At 33.5% G+C, this 22,108-nt stretch overlaps 1 protein-coding gene across 1 annotated transcript in view; it reads left to right on the top strand.

The window, feature by feature from the left end:
* The first annotated feature begins 3,768 nt into the window (after nucleotides 1-3,768).
* Nucleotides 3,769-22,108, top strand: part of sn (fascin domain-containing protein singed) — a 156,227-nt gene continuing 137,887 nt past the window's right edge. Inside the window, exon 1 of the mRNA XM_072539981.1 lies at nucleotides 3,769-4,049. The gene's annotated coding sequence lies outside the window, so the exon portion shown is untranslated. The remainder of the gene's footprint in view (nucleotides 4,050-22,108) is intronic.

Raw genomic sequence — 22,108 nt, 5'->3', positions numbered from 1 at the left:
ACACAGACTTATACCACCACAACATTGTTTGTGTTCTCATTTTAATAAATTATAAAATACGCTGAGACCTGTCAACTTTGAAATATAAATGTATGCTTTTTAAACGTAATTCTAAATGTACGGGATGATTCACGCAAGTGTTGCATAGTCCATAATCTTTATTTTTAATGATTTTAATGAAACACCCAGTATATTTTCACATTTTTATTTATTTTTACAACAATTTTATATAAATTAATATGTTTACATTAATTTTTCCTTAATAACCTGATCTCAACGAACTATATCATGTAGGGTCTATTATAAATAGTACAGGGTGAAATTTTGAAATTATACAGTGTGGAAACCACGTATAAAATAACATTGTTTGGGACTTTATTTTATAATACGAAATAAAACAAAGCAGTTGGTAAAAAGAACAAAAAATGAACACTGGGAACAGTTTATAAAAAGGATGGAAAGCGACTTCTACGGTACACAAAAACAAATAATATGGAGATTCATAAGGAACCAACGGAAAGAAGTGGCAGAATTGAAGGAATACACTAACATACCAGCAAATGAATGGGGAAGATACCTGAGGGAACTGTTTAAAGAAAAGGAAAATAATAATCAACACAATAACACACCTGAATTAAGACACGAAATAGAAATCAGATTTATTTATCGATTTTTAGTGCAGAAGCTATAGCTATTAGGAAAGCTATAGATTGGTGCGAGATGAATTTACCTTTATCTGTGGTAATTGTAACAGACTCTCTCTCAGTTTTGCACATCAACGCCGTATTTGTACTAAGAAAAAATACAGAAAAGGCCATCGAGTACAATAAACCAGCATATCAATGTTTTATAGACCTGACAAAGTTTTTCGATCGCATCCAAGTCGAAGACGTCTTACACCTAGTGTATAAAAGAAACATCAATCAATATTATACAAACCATCGAAAACATCTACTTCAATAATCGAATACAGGCAAAGATAAATGGAAAACTAACACAGTGTATACAAGTACAAAGCGGAGTCAGACAGGGTGTTTCGTTAAGCCCACTTCTCTTTAATATAATAATGGACAAAATAATATAAGCAGTACGTAAAGGTCATGGTTACAGAATTGGAAACAAAGAAATCCAAATATTATGTTATGTAGACGACGCCGCATTAATCGCCGAAACAGAAGACAAGCTCCAAAGATTAACACATATCTTCAATACAACAGCCAAGAAATACAATATAAAAACATCAGCAGAAAAGACCAAATGTATGACAACATTTAAATACCCGTTGCAAAATCGAAATTGATGGGAAAATATTAAAGCAGGAAGCAAGGTTTAGATATCTGGGAACAGATATAACTCGTTACGGAGATATTGAAGAAAAAGTACGACAACAAAGCTTAAAAGCAAGTAAAGAGGCTAGATCTCTTAATAACACAATCTGAAAGAACAAACACCTAAGACAAGACACAAAAACAAGAATCTATAAAGCAGCAATTAGACCTATATTAACATACACGGCGGAGACAAGGCCTGACACATCTAAAACGAGACGACTACTAGAAGCAGCAGAGATAAAAATACTCGAGTATCAGGGAAAAGTCTGTTGGATAGGGAGAGAAGCGGAAACATAAGAAGAGCATGCAATATAGAAGACATAAATGAATGGGTGGCAAAACGGAAACAGGAGTGGAAAGAACACATTAGTAGAATGGCAGAGGATAGGATAGTGCGAATAGCACGAGTGTAGTCACCAAATAGACGAAGAAGTATTGGCAAACCAAAAAAAGATGGTGCGATAATTTAACCAATTTAGGAGGCTAATATTGAAGAAGAAACAGGCTTTAAGGCCTACATACACGAAGGAAGAAGTAGAATTTAAGAAAATTAAAAAAAAAAACGCTGGGACCCTTCAACTTTTAAATTCCATTGTGAGCTTCTTACAGATATATTTGAATGTACAGGGTGATTCAAGCACGTCTAGCATAGTCCATCTTTATTTTTAACGAAACCCTGTATATTTTTATATTTATAAAAGCTCCGTAATATTCTGATCTTAACGAAGTATAGTAATAGAAATTTATGAAATTACGTATAATTTTCGTCAAGAAATTAAATAAAAAACTAAATATATTGATACTTAGTTTAGAAAATTAATATCTGTATTTAACTAAATTTAAAAAAACAGGATTATTTAAAGCGTGAGCAATTATTAATTTCAAAATTTTATATACTTGTACAATATCTTGACGAAAATTATAAAACATTTTAAAATTGCACCTTTTATTATTCATAATAGATCTTATATAAGATAGTTCATTGAGATCAGATTGTTAAGAAGCTTTTAAATCATCAATATATGGGGTGTTTCATTAAAAATAAAAATGGTGGCCTATTCTAGACTTGCGTGTCTACCCTGTACATTTAGATTTTTTTCCCAGCGTTTTTTACAAATTTGTAAAATAAGGACACAAACAATTTTATTTCATAAGAGGTTTCTACACTGTATAATTTTATAATTTCACTCGTTATAATAGATCAGGTTATTAAGGAACTTTTAAAAACATAAAAATATACAGGGTGTTTCATTAAAAAGAAAGATGATAGACTATGTTAGACTGACGCGAATCACCCTGTATATTTAAATTTATGTTTAAAAAGCGCACATTTATATTTAAAAGTTTACGGGTTTCATTCTTCTCGGGTTTCTCGTTTTAAAATAATTTCATATAAATACAATTATTATTTTTATTTAACATTTATTATATATTTTAACATTTATTATTTAGTTTATATAATAATTAAATTTACTATCAAATGATATTTATTTATATTTTATTATAATTTAATATTTCGTTTGAATTTGACAGGTCTGTCAGAAGTAAACAACGTATGCTTTGTTAATACGTCAACAGGTGGCGTTAGGAGCAAACATAATAATTCATTGAATTATTTGAATACAATATAATTTGTTTAAAATATAAATAATTAATAAAATAACTTTATTTAATTTAAAAAATATTACTTATTTAAATTTTAAAAATATAGAAAACATATAGTATAAAGCTTCGCGCTAATACCTAATGCATAATTTTTAATGATTACTTTCTTCATCTAAACTATTGTTTTTTGTACTTTTTGAATTAAAATGTATCCAGTTTGTAGTAAAGCTTTTGCATTTCCTTTCTAGCTGTCCAATTACCTATGTCCATTTTATAAGGTGTAAAACCTTTAGTTCTTCCAGTTTTTTAAACCTTTTTAGTTCTTCCAGTTCGTGAAGCTTTTCTGTCTTAAGACAAGAGTATTGAGATGCTTAGTTCAGTTTTATTTAGACGATTCTTGCCTCCACCAAATCCATGACATTGGAATTAGTTAATATTTAATGTCTTGAGTACACAATAACTTGACATGACAAATGGATACCACCTTTGATGACATTATTGTAGGGAATCAAAGTAAAATAAAACACTAGATAAGGACCACAGAAATGGCATAAAGAAGTGTTGCAATCTTCATAAATTTTAAACAACAGCTGAATTAATAAATTGTTATTTTACAGTTTTTTTGTTATAAATACATATGCTTGTGCGTTTTGTTTATAAATTGTATATTTTAAATCTAAGTATATTTACTTTCTATATCTTCATTAATAAATAACAGTTTCTGTGTAAACTTCCAATAAATATTTATTATTCCTGTGCCATCCTGATATTTAGGGAATTTTGAAAAGCGCGGCATCACCGCCGACGTATAAAACCCTGTCTGTGCTTACAGGGGGGCGCAAAGCACAGCGAGCGATTTCTTGCGGGTCCATCGACATAGACATTAGCCATTGCCATTCAGTCGAAGCTCTAGAATCGCAGTAGTTGAGTGCGCGTTCAAACCGGAAGCCGACCGACACAAAATCGACAGAATCGCTATTGAACGATCAGTCTTGTTTTCACAAAAGCCGGGTGTGCAAAAAGTGGCCGGTCCTTGCAGATTTCAAATCAAACGGAATTTTTAGTGAAAGAAGTCGACGATCTGTCCTTTTTGGTCTCCGTTTTTATTAAAAGGTAAGATATATTGTCGGTTTTTGTTTTCTATTTTCGGTTTTTATTTGTGTGTTTTTGTTTACAAATTGAACTTTTTAACGTGTTCAGGTAGATTAATAAAAAATTCAGTATTAGAAACATGTCTTTAAATTTAAATTAAAAATAGTTCTTTAATCCAAGTGAATAATAGGGATATAAAGTTATGTTTGCATTGTCAAAATAAATACAATCAATCCTTTTGGCACTGTCTATCTGTCATCCAATACTTTCAAGCTCTTGTCAGTTGATTAAATAAAATATTGCTTTCTTTTTCGACCTTTTGTGTTTTTTATCATAAAATAACAGTCGGTAGAAGCAATTAAATTATTTTAGGTTAAATGTACATTTATATACCATGTATCTAGAGATTGTATTTTTTAAGTCGAGATCACTCTTTTTAAAAAATGTATGCGACTTTATCTAGTAGTGATCCACGAGTTTTTGTGCGTGTTTCGCCTTTTCCCAAGACAAATATAGACAAGAATAATCGATCCTACAGGAACCGAACAATGGAACGAAGATTTTTAGAAACATTTAACAAAAGAGCGAAATGAATTGAAAGAAAATAGGTATATTATTAACATTTCTATTTCTACTCGATTTGGTTAGCACAGCTTTGGTCACTCTGGTCCAGTTACCAGAATTTTTCTTCCTCTGCTATGGTATAGCTTTTTGCCAATTGGATAGAATTTGGAACAAATTATAATTAAAGCTTAGTTTAATATGCAACAAAAGTTGAATTACCTTAACACAAATATATTTACACAACAAAACATTAGTAACATAATAAATTAATAATTAAATGTTGTAATCACCTGAAATTTTATCATTAATAGCTACAACTAAATGCTTTTCAATATTTCCGGACTTTAAACATGTCTTCGATACCTTAAAATGAATTTGTACATTGGAAATGAACGTTCTACATGACGGATCTAATTGGAGCATATTACTTGTATTTTGAGAACGATTTATATAGTAAAAACTGAAGAAACGTCAAATACAATCAATTTTAAATTAAAATTGTGGCTTATTCCCAACAAAAATAGTAAACTTATTAACTCTTGTCAAAAACATATTTATTTATTTTTTAATTAATTAATTGACCATTACTTCCAGGTGCCGATTTCATTTTTGACTAATCTACTAATCTTATTGACTCACATAAATTTATCTGTTGTCTTTCTAATAAATTAATTATGGTAAATATTATAATAGTCCAGTCGTCAGAGATTTGACCCCTAAATATCATAAGAACAAGCTAAATTTTGCCGAGAGTATTATTTTTGGGACCCCAAAAAAGATGCAAAAAAGTTTACCACTTCAAACCTCCCTCGTAGGTGGGTAAAAAGGCAAACAATCGATTTCCCAAGAATTTGTAGGCCGTAGAAAAAAATGTTTTTAATAAAAAATGTAGCTGAAATAATTTTAAACAAAAATGTTCATTATCACTTTTTGCGCGGGATGAACCGTTCTCTCAGAAACAAGGCTTGAAGCGATCGGCGATTTTGAATGTCAGTTTTCTCGAGCGAAATCAGTGTTAAATAAAATTTGTATCAACTCGACGGTAAAGAATCGATATCTTTTGATTTGAGTGTCCTATCGACAAAAATAAAAATGCGTATGTAATTTTTATATTTTGCCGCAAATGAAGTCAGTTTCTATAAAGCTGTTCAATAAATAAACTTTGCCATTTTTTACGATTCTCATGAGATCAATAAAGTGTATTACTTCCATTGACTAGTCGTAGTGAAATTTCCATTGTTGGAGACCAGTTTTCAAAATCTGAAAATTTGATTTTAATTTTTAGTAACAAATATGAGGCATTTGAAGATTTTAAACTTTTACATTAGAAACGATCGCAAATCACATGAAATGCCTCCAAGAAGACGGTTTTGGGTGTAATATATAGCAGAAGTTAAGTACTTTTGAAAAACGTAATCGTATTTTTAAAAAAGAGCGGTTTCAAAAGATTTAGATGGTTTGTAATGTAAAATAAATTCGGCGTTTTTTAAACATATTTCAAATGTCTCACATTTGTTGCTAAAATTTCATGCTATAGGTTGTGAAGATTAGATTCTAGCTATGGAAACTATATTGGCCGGTCGATGAAAGGGATTCATTGTATGGATCTCATAAGAATCATACAAAATGACAAAAATCGCGCTACGTTAATTTATTTAACACCTTTATAAAAACTGAGATCATTTGCGGCAAAATACGAAAGCTGCACTCTTTACCTTTAAAATGTATCTTGATTTTTGTCAAGAGGATAATCGGATCAACAGATATTTAATTTTTACCGTCGAGCTGATACACATTTTATTGAGCATTGATTTCGGGCGCGTAACTGTCATTCAAAATAACCGATCGCTTCAATCGTTGTTTCTGAGAGAACAGTTCATTCTACACACGAAATGCTAATAAACGTTTTTGTTCAAAATATTAGCTACATTTTTTATTTGAAACATTTTTTCCTATGGCGTATAGATTCTTGGTAAATCGATTTTTTCCTGTTCCCCCCTCTACGTGGTGGGTTTTAGGGAAAAGCTTGGGAGTAAAAGTGGTAAAAAGATGCAAAGCTTTTTTACATCTTTTTTAACGTAGTGAAATTGACGTTTTCGGCAACATTCAGCTTGTTTGTATGATTTTTAGAGCTTTAGTGGCATTTTTGTTTCTGACGACTGGAGTATTAGTTTAATTTATATTTTTTTTACAAATAAGAGGGTTTTCAGACGAGGATACTGTATGCGAGATACAGAATTTTCGATGGCGGCTGTATCGGATTCACGGGCATGCTCGTCAGTATGAAAATAGTAGCAGTGCAGTGCGGTTATATTTTTGGATTATGGATGTAGAAGAGTGTGTTATGCTGTGGTACATATTAAATAAAAAGAAACTGAAAAGACGACGTAATTTCTGGGTTCATCCTATTGTAGAATTAAGAGAAACCAAGGGAACGTATAGTTTGCTGTATCAAGATTTATTGCAAGATCCATCGACCATGCAGTAATCTGGCGATGCCGTATCCCATAGACAGGGATTTGATTATACCAAACAAATAAATTTGTCATTATCAAATACAGCACGCTCTATTATTTAACTATATTCAGAAAACACCTTCTTTCTTTCGTTGCTCATTCACAATTATTCGACAGAAAATCGCGCGTCTATGGAATGTGGTGCAAAAGTATTCGTGTCTGAAAGCGTTCATTTAACGTAATGGTTCTTCTGTATCTGGCATACGCATTCAGTCGTCGGCGACAGGAAGGTCCGAGATACTGAATTCGGTATCTCGCATACTGTATCCCTCTTGCGTCCCGTCTGAAAAGCTCCACTTGAGTCTATGTAATATCTGCGTCTCGGATACGCGTATCTCGGATACAGTATCCTCGTCTGAAAGGGGGCTAAAAGGCAGATATCTAGCAGAGTTTTTTTATTAAATCTTGCCCAAGTACTTTCGCTCTCAAAGCATCTTAAGGGGCATCTGAAATAAGGCAAGAAACGTTTTTTCAAGTGAGAGAAAAGTAGCAAACTTGGGAAAAACTCGAAGTTGATGGCTGAGAAACAATTTTTATATAACGTTTTAGACTTACTTCGTTAGAAATTGTTGGCTATCAAGCACATCAATGAATGTTATAAACATTTAAATACTTCTACACAAAAAAACTAACACTAGACAAAGGACCAACCACTATCTAGCAGATTGTTTAGTCTAGTTCTTAGATTCACACTGTGTGACCACTACGTTTGCCCTCAAACTAACATTTGCCTTCAAAGTAAAAAAACTGCTTCGATCCATTTTATCCACCTTGTAATTATTGGTTTAGGTAGCAAAGGGACATCGGGTAGTCCTGCTTTATATATATCACCCTCAACGAAGCCTTTACGAAAACTTTGTTAATACAATTTATAAAGTCATTCACCAATAGAAACAGATTTCTTATATTCTGCAATTTATCCCGTGTGCCACATAATGCATGCAATGAATTAAGTTAGGATAAAAAATCTTTAAATTAACAGCAGCTTTGAACATTTATGCTGCGCGCCTACAAGCATTATAACTATTTTATTGACTGTAATGGGGTTGTGAAAAAGAGACTTGTTAAACTAATCTAGTTGCAGTTAGTTGTTTGTTTTTTCCAATTCTTTAACGGCAACTAAATAAGGTTTTCTCTCGTTTCATCCACGATAATATACAAGAAAGTGGTAGTTATATTGTTACACATTGGCGCCCAACGTGGGGCCACAATGATTCTGATGTCCTCGGTCGTAAAGTGGTCAAATCGGAAAAATAAGTTTGTCTAAGACAAATAAAAGAGGATATTAACTAATTATATTAATTAAGCGGAAAACATGGCGACCGCGATTCGACTCATCTGAAACAAACAATTTAATCAGCACATACTAGTCGTGACTTGTTGGCGATCAAATTTTCGTTTATAGCTGGTCGCGTCGATGCAAATAAAAATGGATATCGAAAAACTTATTGAAATTGTAAAAAGTAAAAAATATGACATATTGTTCGACCTGGCTTACCCAGATTACAAGAACGTACGTATTAAAAGTAAAATCGTTTTGTAGAATTAACTGGTTCCCTAAAATGTATTTGCTGTTTAGTGATTTTTTGTCTGATCTAAAATTTCATCAAAACATCTCTTCTTGTTCTGCAAAATAAAACGCCTGTGCACACCTTTTATTAAATGTTTGCAATGCTTCTTCTTGTAAATCGCACATTTTATAAACTATATTTCCAACTGTATTATTTGAAATCGCAGGTCGCTATCGGTCCAATGTATTCGCTTTCTACAGAAACCGAGATCGCCATCCTGGACGCGAACGCGATCGTGGACGCGAATGCGATCGTGATCGCTTAGATGTATTCTGCGTTCTGTTTATACACAAATGACATGACATTTTAATATTAATAATAAAAAACAAACCAAATTCTACCTACAAAAATATGGAAATAATACTTGTGGCATTGTTGTTGCATGTACTGTTGGCTTTGTGCAGTTGGATCACTTGTTGAATGTAATTGACTTTAGATACTGGTTGGAATGTGGTTGAATATGTGCATGTATGTAATTTCAGGCAGCTGTTGACTTCTTCACAGTAGCTGCCATTCTACTGCAGTTTTCATTACCTATGGTCGACCATGTCCTTCGGGAAATCTCACCTAAAAAGGCGGGCAAAAATTTATTAAAATGCCAAAAAAACTAAAACGAGAAACCTTGTGTTAGCGACTGCATAATTACTAAGTTCTCGGAAAGAACCGCGTTGAGAATTTAAAACTTGACGTTTGGGCGCCCATTTTGAAGCCATTATCAAGAGGGAAATGGTTTCGTTCGAGTTCTGGTAACAATCTACGTACTTCCCTCACATACGAACGGAACCATATTCCTCTTGATAATGGCTCCAAGCTTGAAATGGGTGCCCAAACGTTGAGTTTTAAATTCTGAACGTGGCTCTTCCCGAGAACATAGTAATTTTAATTTACCTGACCGCGCAAAGGTGAAAGAGAGATTAAGTGAGCAATGTGTTCGCGAGTGAGCTATTCGACGTTAATGTTAAAGTGCGCAGACTAAAGCGGTATAAACAAACATACTTACTTAAGTATTCTTTAAACATGATTTTCACGGAAAACTGCAATGTAAGTTCTCCCATCAAGACTTTAATGTAATAGACATACATTTGGACTTATTGTTTCAATGGAAGGAACAGTAAATAAATAGATCATACACCGCATACAGCCAATACAATAATCATGTGTGAAGAAATAATTAATACCTACCTTAAAATCTTAAAAATTAAGAGTGACGTTAATTATTTATTATAATGTAGAACTATGGAATTGTAAAAACAAGTTTCAGCTAACTCATTACATTGTCTATTTGTAAGTTGACCCATAGACAAGAGAAACAACAGCTATTTCTGCAACGCCCTCTAATTTTGCTGCCAGCACCTAATTGTGATCGATTTTCTTTACTGGCCATATGTCAAATAATATTAGATTAACAAAAACCGCGGTGCACCTGTGCCTTAATGAACCAAGGTACATCTAATTGGTTTAGAGAACAAAATCGATTTTTGGTAGCGGTCCCGACCGCAGATCTTGTTAAAATCGTCTTTAAAAATACTTTATTCATGAGCGCTACGGCGAAATTTTTATCTAATCATTTTTTTTCAGTCTACAAGGATTACAATTATTGTTTTCATAGACTTTATTTCTATTAGCAATCAATGACGTGTGACATTAGATGCTATTACGAAAATTTAATCTTACTTTATCTAAAAGATCGTCATATTCTTTGCCCTTATCACCATACTTAATCGGATTCTCTAATCTATTATCGTGAACTATTATTCAAGAACCTGTCTGTATTTTAATACCCTTTTAGTATTTCTTACTAATACTAAATGATCAACAAACATTAAGCATCAAGAAATGTTACCTCACAATATTCCTGTTACACAAGCACAAAATTTTACAAAAATAAGCAAAATATATAAAAAAAAAAGAAAGAAACCTTCACCCTGGCGAATGGAATGACCGACGTAGCTGGAAACTGGGAACCGGAAGGCGGAGAACGCTATAAAAAACCGGGAAAAAAATATTAATCTGACCCCACATTAATGAAAGTGAATAAGAACTAGGCATTGAGTACTGATATTTACACATAAAATTTATCAGTTTTTCCTAAACATGTCCCAACACAAATCGTTAATCGATCATATATAACTCTCACAGCCTTCAAAAAACTTATCGATCGGGAAGAACTTCTTTCTTGATTAGTGCCTATTGTAGACGTATAGTTTACAGAATTACATCATAGGGTTTTTCAAGATTTTATTTTTTGTTTCTCTATTTTCCATCAGCTGCTTTATAATAAACATGGTATGTGTTGGATAAGCCAAAACATATTTGAGCTCACTGTGACTAAGTAGTTTTATGGAAATCTAAGTTATACATTGTTTAAGATCTACTTTGTTTTTGTATAAGATACTTTATACTTCCATAATTCTATTAAACAATTTTTTAGCTACATTATTCCCAATCTCCATATTTCTTCAGAGATATATATATATGGTCTATCTGCTTTACTCTCCTTTCTCATCTTTTGTAGTATTTGAGCAACATCCTGGTTTATTTTGGTTACCATTACTGTTACTTTCTTCGTTGGTTCTATTGGTTTTCTGTCAAATTTTTTCATTAATAACCATCCAAGTATTTTTCCATGACATCTTTTTCGTACACTAATATTTTATTATTAGATACTAATAACATATTTATAGATTACAAAGCAGCCTATGACTATGTGAATATAAGAGAAATTTTCAAAGCAATGAAAGAGCTAGGAATACCAAATCAGTTGGTAAATATACCAAAACTAACTCTTGAAAAAGTTTAATGTAGAGTACGAATTCAGGAGGAACTGTTTGAACCTTCTAAAACAAATAACGGGCTGCGCCAGGGAGACCCTCTCTCCTATATACTGTTCAATCTGACTCTGGAAAAAGTAATACGTATGACACAAATCACAACCATTGGCTCGATATATAACAAATCAGTGCAAATCCTTGCCTATGCTGATAAAATCAATGTTGTTGGAAGAACGGAAAACGGTGTACGAGAGGCATATGTAGCACTAAAACAATAAGCTACAAAAATGGGTTTAATAATAAACACCAACAAAACGAAGTATATGAAAATAAGCACGCAACCACAAATTCTACGACTATTTGTTATAGAAAACGACGTCATCGAAGCAGTGAACGAATTTGTAAATCTGGAAGCTCTCCTTAACACTGAAAATAATACCACCGCAGAATTTGCACGGCCAAAGTGGAAGAAGAGGAAGACCCAGAACAAAGTTCCTTGATAACATCGATGAAGACATGAGAAATATGGGAATACGTGCCTGGCGCAGAAAGGCGATGGATAGGGACGACTGGAGAGAAATTCTTGAGGAGGCTAGGACCCACGCAGGATTGTAAAGCCAGAATGATGATGAATATTTTATTATTTTCGTCTCGAATACATCTAATTTGATTAAAATCATTTGCTTCCTTTGTTCTATGTTTGTCCATATTAAATGTTTTCCTTTTGGTGACAACCTAATAACCTTACAAATACATGAAGGTTTTCAATAAAAAGTTGCCCACAAGAAGACAAACGCAGCAGATGACGACCACCAACACGCTGGATGGACGACATTAGACGAATATCCAAGAAATAGCAACAAGAAGCACAGAACCGTGAAGAGTGGCGAAAAATGGGAAAGATCTATGTCCAGCAGTGTACAGAAGAGGTTGCGTGATGATAGGGCATGTTAACACTCAACAAGAAATTGGAACTTATTACAAAAAAATGTAGAAAAAACATGGGCATAATTAAAAATATTGTAAAAGTAGTAGCAGATGATACTAGCAAGTCTATTCAGAAACGATAAAAGCCATGGGTGAATGTAAATTAGAAATAATAGTAAAAGTAAAGTTTAATACTAAAAAAAAGCGGAACAAAAGAGGTTTGTTTTTTATTATTACCGTAAACTTAATACTAACAAAGTTATGGCTGTTTGAAAGTAAACTTTATTTAGTAAAACTTATAGAAACTTTTTTTAAGATCTTAAAAAACCTTTAAAATGACCACTGGTAAAATTGATTTGCATAAAAATTAAGTTAAGTTATAACTAAAAGAAAGACCGCCTATAGTTTTTATGACGCAGAAAGTAACATACCCACCACCGTCAAAACCATTCTGGTTGAAACCATTCCTTGTTTATTTACAATTTACTTCATTTATGTAAAAATATTACGTTCTGGAAGTTTAACTGGTTTAGACGATTTACTTTTGAAAAAAATCGGTGTTATTCCAAATGCTGCTTCCACGTTGGCGCAGCTCCGGCCAGGCTTTCCATCCATTCTTCTTTTCAATTACGAGATGGATGTCGCGGAAGTAGGCGTTGCTGTGCATATGCATAGTATAATCGTATAATAAAACGGAAGGAAAAATTATTGGGAAAATCCCATTTGTAAATAGTCCTATAGAACACAAACTATACAACGCACGTACAGATCACTGTCTGGTCGCATACTGACTGTCCGTCGTGCACGTTGTCCCATAAAAGTACATACTAACTTTGATCGCAACGACCGACTGGCCGGAAGCTTGTCGTATCGACGAAATGTGGCCGATGCAGCCTGCTAGCTACAACAACCATGTGTGCATTGGATCATTACAATCTATGTAAAATTGGCTTGATCCGACCAGCCACAATCCTGGCTGTAGCCGGAGTGCATGTATTCCGCTTTAGCTATGAGCTAAAAAGGGATCATTCCCAGCAGTTTGAAGTCTCTATAAAAGTAACTTCCTATAACGGAAGATATTACAAATCACATTAGGATGTGCTACAGTTGCAGTCAACCTTTAGCAATGAAAAAAGCAACTTTCGTGATCATAAATCATACTCACTGATAATATAGTGCATTGATGTAAATGAAGCCAATACAAAACAATAAAACTTATTTTTTATTAGTACCTACGCCAATGTGAGCGGTTACTTATTGTGACGACAAAAGAAATAATTGTCATATAAAAAATTCTCACGGTCGAGTTCCACCTGTGATAATAATTTTTCAGTAATTGGTTTTCAATTCATTCTTGTGAAGATAATAAAAACCCGAAAGACAATTATCAAAATCGGTAAATAATCTTCTTGAAGTCCTTATTCGGTCAAAATCGCTCGGTTTCTAATTTGTCGAAGAATCTAACAGTTAGAAACTGGCAAAAAAAAATGTGAGAAATAAGATTGATTGTTTTCTCGTGTTTCGAGTACAAAACGGGTCACGAGATGTTCAGTGGATAACATTGTAGCGTTTTTGTGTGTAATTGTTGTTTGAACTTAGATTCTGGCAACTTGAATGGAGTGATGAATGAATGAAAGAAAGAACAACACCGACAATCGTGACAATTATTATAAACCAGGCGTATCTAATTCACAAGTGACAATCTGAACGTATTGTTAAGATAAAAATAAAGTGATGTAATGGATTATAACCATATATTTTTCTATTCTAGTTAATCACTCTTATCCATCGACAAGACTCTTTTCTTCATACTGCTATTACAACCATTTCTGATCATACAACCGAATGGCAGCTATACATAAATCGAGTAAAACCTTTGATTAACCTCTCAGCTACCCATTTAATTCGATATAAGCGAAACCTTTGGCGAACATATAAACTTACTGGTTTCATTGATGATTTTCTAGCCCATTGTAATTTTTCTAACCGAGTCAAACAATCGTTACTAAAGTTAAGAACAGAATTTGAAGAATCTAGCATTGCAAGTGGTAATAGTAAAAAAGTTTCTTCTAAAGTCTCCATAACATTACTTCAAAAAGCTGACGGGTCTTTACGTTCTTCGAATAACGAATCTTCGTAATGTTTATCGTTATTCTTCTCTCAGGTTTTTACATATGAACCTAACGATACCATTCCTCAAATAATGTGCTCACATTTGTTTAAAACTCTTGATAACATATCTTTCACACCGGATGCAATTAAACATCATTTATGGAAACTACGCCACAATTCATCACCTGGATTAGACGGACCCACCTTCTTTTTCCTCAAACAATGTGCAGAATCTGTAGCCTTTCCTATATCTCTCACAATGAATGCTTCTTTTAATCAAGGTTCTCTCCCCTCGTCCTGGAAATTGGCTTCGATTACTCCTATATTCAAGAAAGAAAAAAAACTTGATTGCAATAATTATCGTCCAATCAGCCTGGTTCCTATTGTCGGCAAGGTCATGGAATCGATTATTTCGGAATCCGCTGGACTGAACCTTTCCTTTGATTATATTTAAGACACGGCACTTGTCAAAATCAAAGTGCATACTAATATCATTAGAGAAATTTTCTACTGTTTTCAGCATCTGATCCAGGTGGCTTCGAGTGGAAGCCAATAGTTTTAAATCATCCATATACAATAGATGACAAAGCTTTGCCACAACAGTAGTGTTATTTTTGATTCTAAAACCTGTGTCAGTTGAGTTCAGTAGCTGGGATAGGGGGTTCATCGCTAGACAAAACCACAGTGGGCTCAACGAGTCTCCTTGAAATAGGCCCCGGTTGATTGCAATATTTTCAGTTTCGATATTGTTTTCACCAGGTATTTGGAGGTGAATTTTTGTCTTTCAATCTGACATTATATGTTTTAAAAAGGTCACTATGTTATCATCGACTTTATATATTTTTAATATATCTATGAGCCATTCACGCGACACTGAATCAAACGCTTTCGTGTAGTCGATGAAAGCAGTAAAGAGATTCCTCTTTTTGCTATATGCATGGATAGAAAGTCGATGATAGGTTGTTCTTTGCAGCCCATGGAACCCTTAGCGTACCCCAGTGTTGGTAGATACGCCGGGCTACACAGGATGTGACCAATTTATACAGAGTTGGAAGACAAGTAATTGGCGATACTCGGCTGGATCTTGGGTGTTATTTTGATCTTTTGGTATTAAATAAGTTGTTCTAGAACTTCTTAAGCCAGAAGTTCTGAACGCCGTCTGGTCCAGGAGATTTCCAGTTATGAAGCTCTTTGATAATATTTAAAACTTCTTCAGTAGCGAGGGGTTCGTAGGGAGCAGTAACGTAGTGTTGGCAGTTGTGCGCCGTATCTTCGATCCATCCAGCATTGGTGTTAAGCATTATTATTATTACCATATAAAGTCTATAATAAGTCTATATCACTTTGAACACACACGTTCAATAAACCGTATCATGAGAATATAATTCATGTCTCTATTTTTATCGACATGTAGAGATAACACATTTTTTTAAATTTCTACATTTTCAGAATTTTGATCCGAAATTCTGAAAGTTAGTGAGAAAAAAAATATTAATTTGTATTTTTGTAATTTGTAATTAGTAGTTTTGTCTGCAGTTGGGACAGATAACGGTTTTGTTAGTATATTCTGTTCCAAATAACTCCTACTAATATATGTCCCAATAATTTTGATTGACCCTGTCGATTTTTTTAATAGTGGCGCCATCTACATGCCAAGCACACTTGATGAGCACACATGACAAGCAACTGATTTGATATTCATATTGTCCTTATCTCTTGCCGTAGTCGTCTTCATAGTATTAGTCCGGTTCCGAGGTTGTACATTGTTTCTTTCAGCAGTATTTGTTTTTACGATTGGTAGGTTGCTAACCTTGCCAATCACTCTCTCCACATTTTATCCGGGCTTGGGACCGGCTGTGGTAACCGCAGAGCTACTCAATCGACGAAGAGGTAAAGGAAGCATAAGGAAATTAAACAATAGAAAATCACCAGGAAAGGATAGAATACCGAACGAACTCATAAAGTAGGGAGGACCAGATCTGACCAAATAACTATTAAGACTAACCCAAAAAATAATAGAACAAAACAGAATTTCTCAAGAATGGAGATCAAGCATCCTAATACCTCTCTTCAAAAAGAGAGACAAATCGGACCCGGAAAATTACAGAGTAATTAATTTATTAAACACAACACTAAAATTAACAACCAAAGTGATAGATAACAAATAAACTGAGTGAAATTATAACACTAGCAGAAGGTTTTAGGTTGGGAAGATCATGCACCGACGCTATATTTATAATGATGCAAGTGCGAGAGAATTCATTAGAATAAAACAAATCGGCATATCTATGTTTCGTGGACCTTAAGAAGGCATTTGAAAGGGTCAAATTAAAAGACGTTATCCACTTATTGTACGCAAGAGAGATATGTACCTCTAGGAATAATCCAAACGATCGAAAATATCTACGAAAACAACACAATAAAAGTAAAAGTAGAAGAAGAACTAACCGACCCTATTGAAGCTGGCAATGGGATACGACAGGGAAATTCCCTGAGTCCTCTATTGTTCAACCTGATTATGCATGAAATAATAAAAAAAGTAAGAATTAAAAAAGGATACCAAATGGGAGAAAAACATCTTAAAATAATCTGCTATTCTGACGACGCAATACTACTCTCTCAGAGTGAAGATTATTTACAAGATTATTTACAAAAATGCATGATTATAACAGCAAATTTACAAAGATGTAAATTGGAGCTGGAAGGTCAGATAATATAACAAGTGATGGAGTTTAAATATCTAGGCATCACATTATCTAGCTACGGAAAGCTCGAAACTGAAGGGGAAGATCAAGTGAATAGAGCAAACAGAGCCGCAGGCTGCCTAAATGAAACAATATGGAGAAATAAAAATATCGGGAAAGAAACGAAAGGCAGAATTTACAAAACAGTCATCAGACCAATAATGACATACGCGGCAGAAACAAGACCTGACACAGAGAGGACAAAAAGGATGTTAGAAACAGCAGAGATGAAAACACTTAGAAAAATTGATGGTAAGACACTATGGGACAGAGCTAGAAGTACAGATATACGACGTAGATGCAAGATGGAGAACATCAAGAACTGGGTAAGAAATAGAAGAGTAGAATGGAATGATCATATAAGTCGAATGACAACAAATAGAGTAGTAAAGACGGCAAGAGACGGTTCTCCAATAGGAAGACGATCAGTAGGAAGACCATGAAAACGATGGAACTTACTGGGGGCATATTTAAAAACAGACAGAGTCATGTCTATATAAAAAGAAGAAGAAGAAGAAGAAGGTATTTATATTATTAACATATTAGATAAAAGTCTCATATAAAATCTGTTTTAAATAAGAACAATCCGCAATAAAATCACAAAAATAACTTAAAATGAGCATTTTTACGCAAAAGAAATATAGTTTGGCTAGTGTAATACCAACATCTCGACCTACAATAACAAAACATAACCACCGCTAACGTGCATATATCCGAAATAAAAGAAGTATGCAAGTCTAGTTCCCATACCTTTACCAAAATTCTTAAGATATGAACTGATGCAAGATACAACACAGTCGCCGAGTGCACTCGACAGAAGGTGTATTTTGAACAGACAGGAAACAAATTATCATAAGTTTACATATAAACAATAGACGTAAACAGTTCAGAAAAAAAGCTTCTCGTATAATCGCTTCCAACGTGGCAAGAATTAATTTTTATATCTCATGTTCAGTGTGTCTAAAAGATCATCAATCATTTGGTTTTTTACGAAAACCACAGAGCTGTACTTTGAAATGCTGGTATATAATTTCATCAAAAAAAGACTGCAACATTTATCCACTTTAACACGTTTTTATTACTTTTTTAATTATCAAAAAAGATATTCAGGTACGCCGCGCACAAAAATTGTCTTATCATCACATTTCAGCTTTAACGCAAGTAATATTTAGATGGATCTCTAAAATTACTACTGAGTAACTTATAATTATTATTACTGTAGGAGCCAGGGAGTGGGGTTAAGTATACACGTTTATATCCCCTCGGTACCATTGGTATTTTTTGACGGTACCAGGCTGAAAACCCGTCAGATAATTTGTTATTAATAATTTAATTGTTTAAATGATTATATCTCCCAAACTATTTCTTCTTCTTCTTAAAGTTCCATCTCCTATCGGAGGTTGGATATCATAACGGCTATGGTCACTTTGTTGGCTGCTGCTCTGAAAAGTTGTAGTGAACTACAGTTAAACCATTCTCTAAGGTTCTTCAGCCAGGAGATGCGTCTTCTTCCTATGCTTCTTCTTCCTTGGATCCTTCCTTGCATAATAATTCTCAGCAGCTCATATTTTTCTCCTCTGGTTATGTGATCCAAATATTCTAGTTTTCTTCTTTTTATGCTGTTCATAATTTCTAACTCCTTATTTAGACGTCGTAGTACCTCAGCATTGGTAATCCTTTGAACCCACTGAATTTTTAATATTCTTCTGTTACACCTCATTTCGAACGCTTCTATTTTTCTTATGTGTTGTTTCTTCAATGTCCAAGCTTCCATTCCGTATAGTAAGATAGAAAATATGTAACATCTTAGAGCCCTCAATCTGAGATGCAACTGAAGGTCTCTGTTAGTAAGCATTGTCTTCATTTTCACAAATGCTTGCCTTGCAGTTTCAATTCGGACTTTGATTTCTCTGCTTTGGTCATTTTTGTCATCAACCCAGGTTCCCAGATATTTATATGTCTCTACTTTTTCTATTTGGGTTTGCTCTATCATTAATCTTTCATTTCCATGTTGCGTTTTTGAGACAATCATAAATTTAGTTTTTCTCTTATTTATTTTTAGTCCGTATCTAATGCAATAATCGTTAATTCTATTTACCAATTCTTGTAGCGATTCCAGGGTGTCTGCCATTATAACGGTGTCATCAGCGAATCTTATGTTATTTACTATTCTTCCGTTTACAGAGATTCCATCACCCAGATCCGCTATCGCTTCCTGGAATATGGCTTCACTGTACACGTTAAACAGTAATGGTGACAGAAAACAGCCCTGTCTTACTCCTCTCTTTATATCTATATTTTCGGACTTTTGTTCTTCTATCTTTATATTGGCCTTTTGATTCCAATACATATTGATAATGATTCGTCTGTCTATATCTTTGTTTCTCAGTACTTCTATTAGTTTTTCATGTCGGACCCTGTCGAATGCCTTCTCGAAGTCGATGAAACATTAATAAATATCTAGGCTCATATCTAAGCATCTTTGAGAGAGGACATTAAAAGCAAACAATGCGTCTCTCGTTCCCAGTCCCTTGCGGAACCCAAATTGAGTATCATCCATATCATCTTCTAGTTTTCTATATAATCTTTAGAATCACCTTTAGAAATATTTTAAGGGTATGGCTTATTAGTGATATTGTCCTATAGTCTGAACAATCTTTGGCATATAATGTTTTTGGTATTGCTACGAAGGTGGACACCAACCATTCCTGTGGGATTTTTCCAGTTTTATATACTTCATTAAATAGGTCCAGAAGTACAGGTAGAGTTTCATCGTCTAGATATTTCAGTAGTTCCGCAGGTATTTCGTCTGGACCTACAGTTTTTCCGTTTGTTGCGTTTCGTATTCCTTGTTCGATTTCCTCTATTATGATAGTTATGATCCTCTCTGTAGTTCCTTGTATTTTGCTTTACTCCTGCCTTTATGTTTCCTTCTTTCTCCATTAGATCTAAGATTTCTGAAGTCATCCATCTCTGTTTTTTTCTTATTTTTGTCTGCAGTAGCTTTTCTCCTGCCTTTATTAAAGTTTCCTGTACCATGTTCCATTTGTCATTAACATCTGTTGTTTTTATCACGTCTTGTTTGATTTTCTTTAAGTTATCATTTATTTCTTGTTTTAAGCTCTGATGTATAGGTTCCCAAACTATTAGAGATATTTAATTTTACCAAAATGAAAATTGTTCCTTTTGAAAAAATGTACAAAAAGGCGTTTGGTAAACATTGATACGGTTGTTAGAACCGCAGTTATAACAAATTTAGTCATTCAATGGGGCAAGTATAACTCATCTTTCATACGTGCGATTAAGTTTCAAAACCCCCGCATTTTAAAGGTAATTGTTTCATCTTTATAATAAACTTTGTCAAATTACTTTATATCTATTAATAAAACAGTTATAACTATTACACATTAAAAATTTCACTAAAATGTTGCGAATGAATTTGTTTATAAGAAATTTAAACAAAATAAAGCTATAGACTTTAAAAATTTGGCTCATGGAAGTTATAGAACAACTCAAAACGAACGTTCTAAGCTTTTGTAAATGTTTCTATGTTAATTTTTGACCAAGATGGGGTTTAATAACGCACTCTCAGGCGGACGGTTAGCTTGCAGTGAATTAATTTTCAATATTTCATCAAAAAATGAACATAGAAACATTTACCAAAGCCTAAATTGTTCGTTTTAAATTGTTCTATAACTTCCATTAACCAAAATGCCAACGTTTATGGTTCAATTTTGTTTAAAACTCTAATAAACAAATGAATTCACCACTTTTTAACGAAAATTTTAATTGTAAACTGCTATAACATTCTTATTTATAATGATATGTTCCGACTGGACATAAAAGTGCATACTGAGCCCTCTCTCTGGCACCTAAAATATATCCAAATATTTGTTTATAATTATTTAAGAATTTTTCATAGCTCCGGTTAATGATAGTCAGTTTTAATGAACTTAAACGTTCTCTAGTAGACCTGGGAAGTAACGATTTTTCTCAGACACATATGTAATAAACATATTTTTACTACAATTCACGGTCTTCATATTTCATATTTAGAATGAAATAGCCATCTTACATTGTTCATGTAAGACTTTAAGTTGTAGAGTTTCTGTAAATATTTTCGATTTTTGGTGGTGACTGTTATAGTGGTATAAAAAGGAATACGGTGTTTGACAAACAACAAGAAAGACAGCAAAACGAAAACCGACTATGAGAAATAAAAAATTGGAATAAGAAAACGTAGAAAAACATACAGTGATAAATTAGACAAAATACTAAAATAACACCAATAGAAATGGTTAGAAATGGTTACAAATAAAAGAGGCAGCAGTAAAAACAGCCGAAGAAACAATAAGATGAAGTGAACAAAAATAAAAATGATTGGTTTGGAAAAGACATTCATGAAGCTATTAAACAGAAAAATAAAGCACAAAAAACATGGCTCAAAACAATCAATGACCATGACAAAGAGTATTATCAGAAAGAATAATAGCACAGTATCGTTGTACCAAAGTATAATAAATATAGATAAGAGTCCTAAGTCTTCAATCAACACCCAACAATAGAGCCAGAAACATCGGCCACCAATTTACGGTTGATAATTCTACCTTTGAAGTGGTGGACAAATTCACATACTTAGGCTCCCTGATCACCAAGGAGAACGTCATGACGGAAGAAATCAAGCGAAGAATAATCCTAGCAAACAAATGCTATTTTGGACTGAGTAGACATATGAGAAGCCAAAAAATAAAAAAACCATATACAAAACCCTTATACAACCAGTGTTGACATATGGGTCGAAGACATGGACCATTTCCAAGGCAGATGAAAATATCCTGCTTATATTTAAACGAAGGGTCCTGAGAAGAATATTCG

The sequence above is a fragment of the Diabrotica undecimpunctata genome, chromosome 8 (genome assembly GCF_040954645.1).
Source record: "Diabrotica undecimpunctata isolate CICGRU chromosome 8, icDiaUnde3, whole genome shotgun sequence".
Taxonomy (NCBI): domain Eukaryota; kingdom Metazoa; phylum Arthropoda; class Insecta; order Coleoptera; family Chrysomelidae; genus Diabrotica; species Diabrotica undecimpunctata.
Note: the sequence above shows the minus strand (reverse complement) of the source record. Positions and strands in the feature narration are given on the sequence as shown.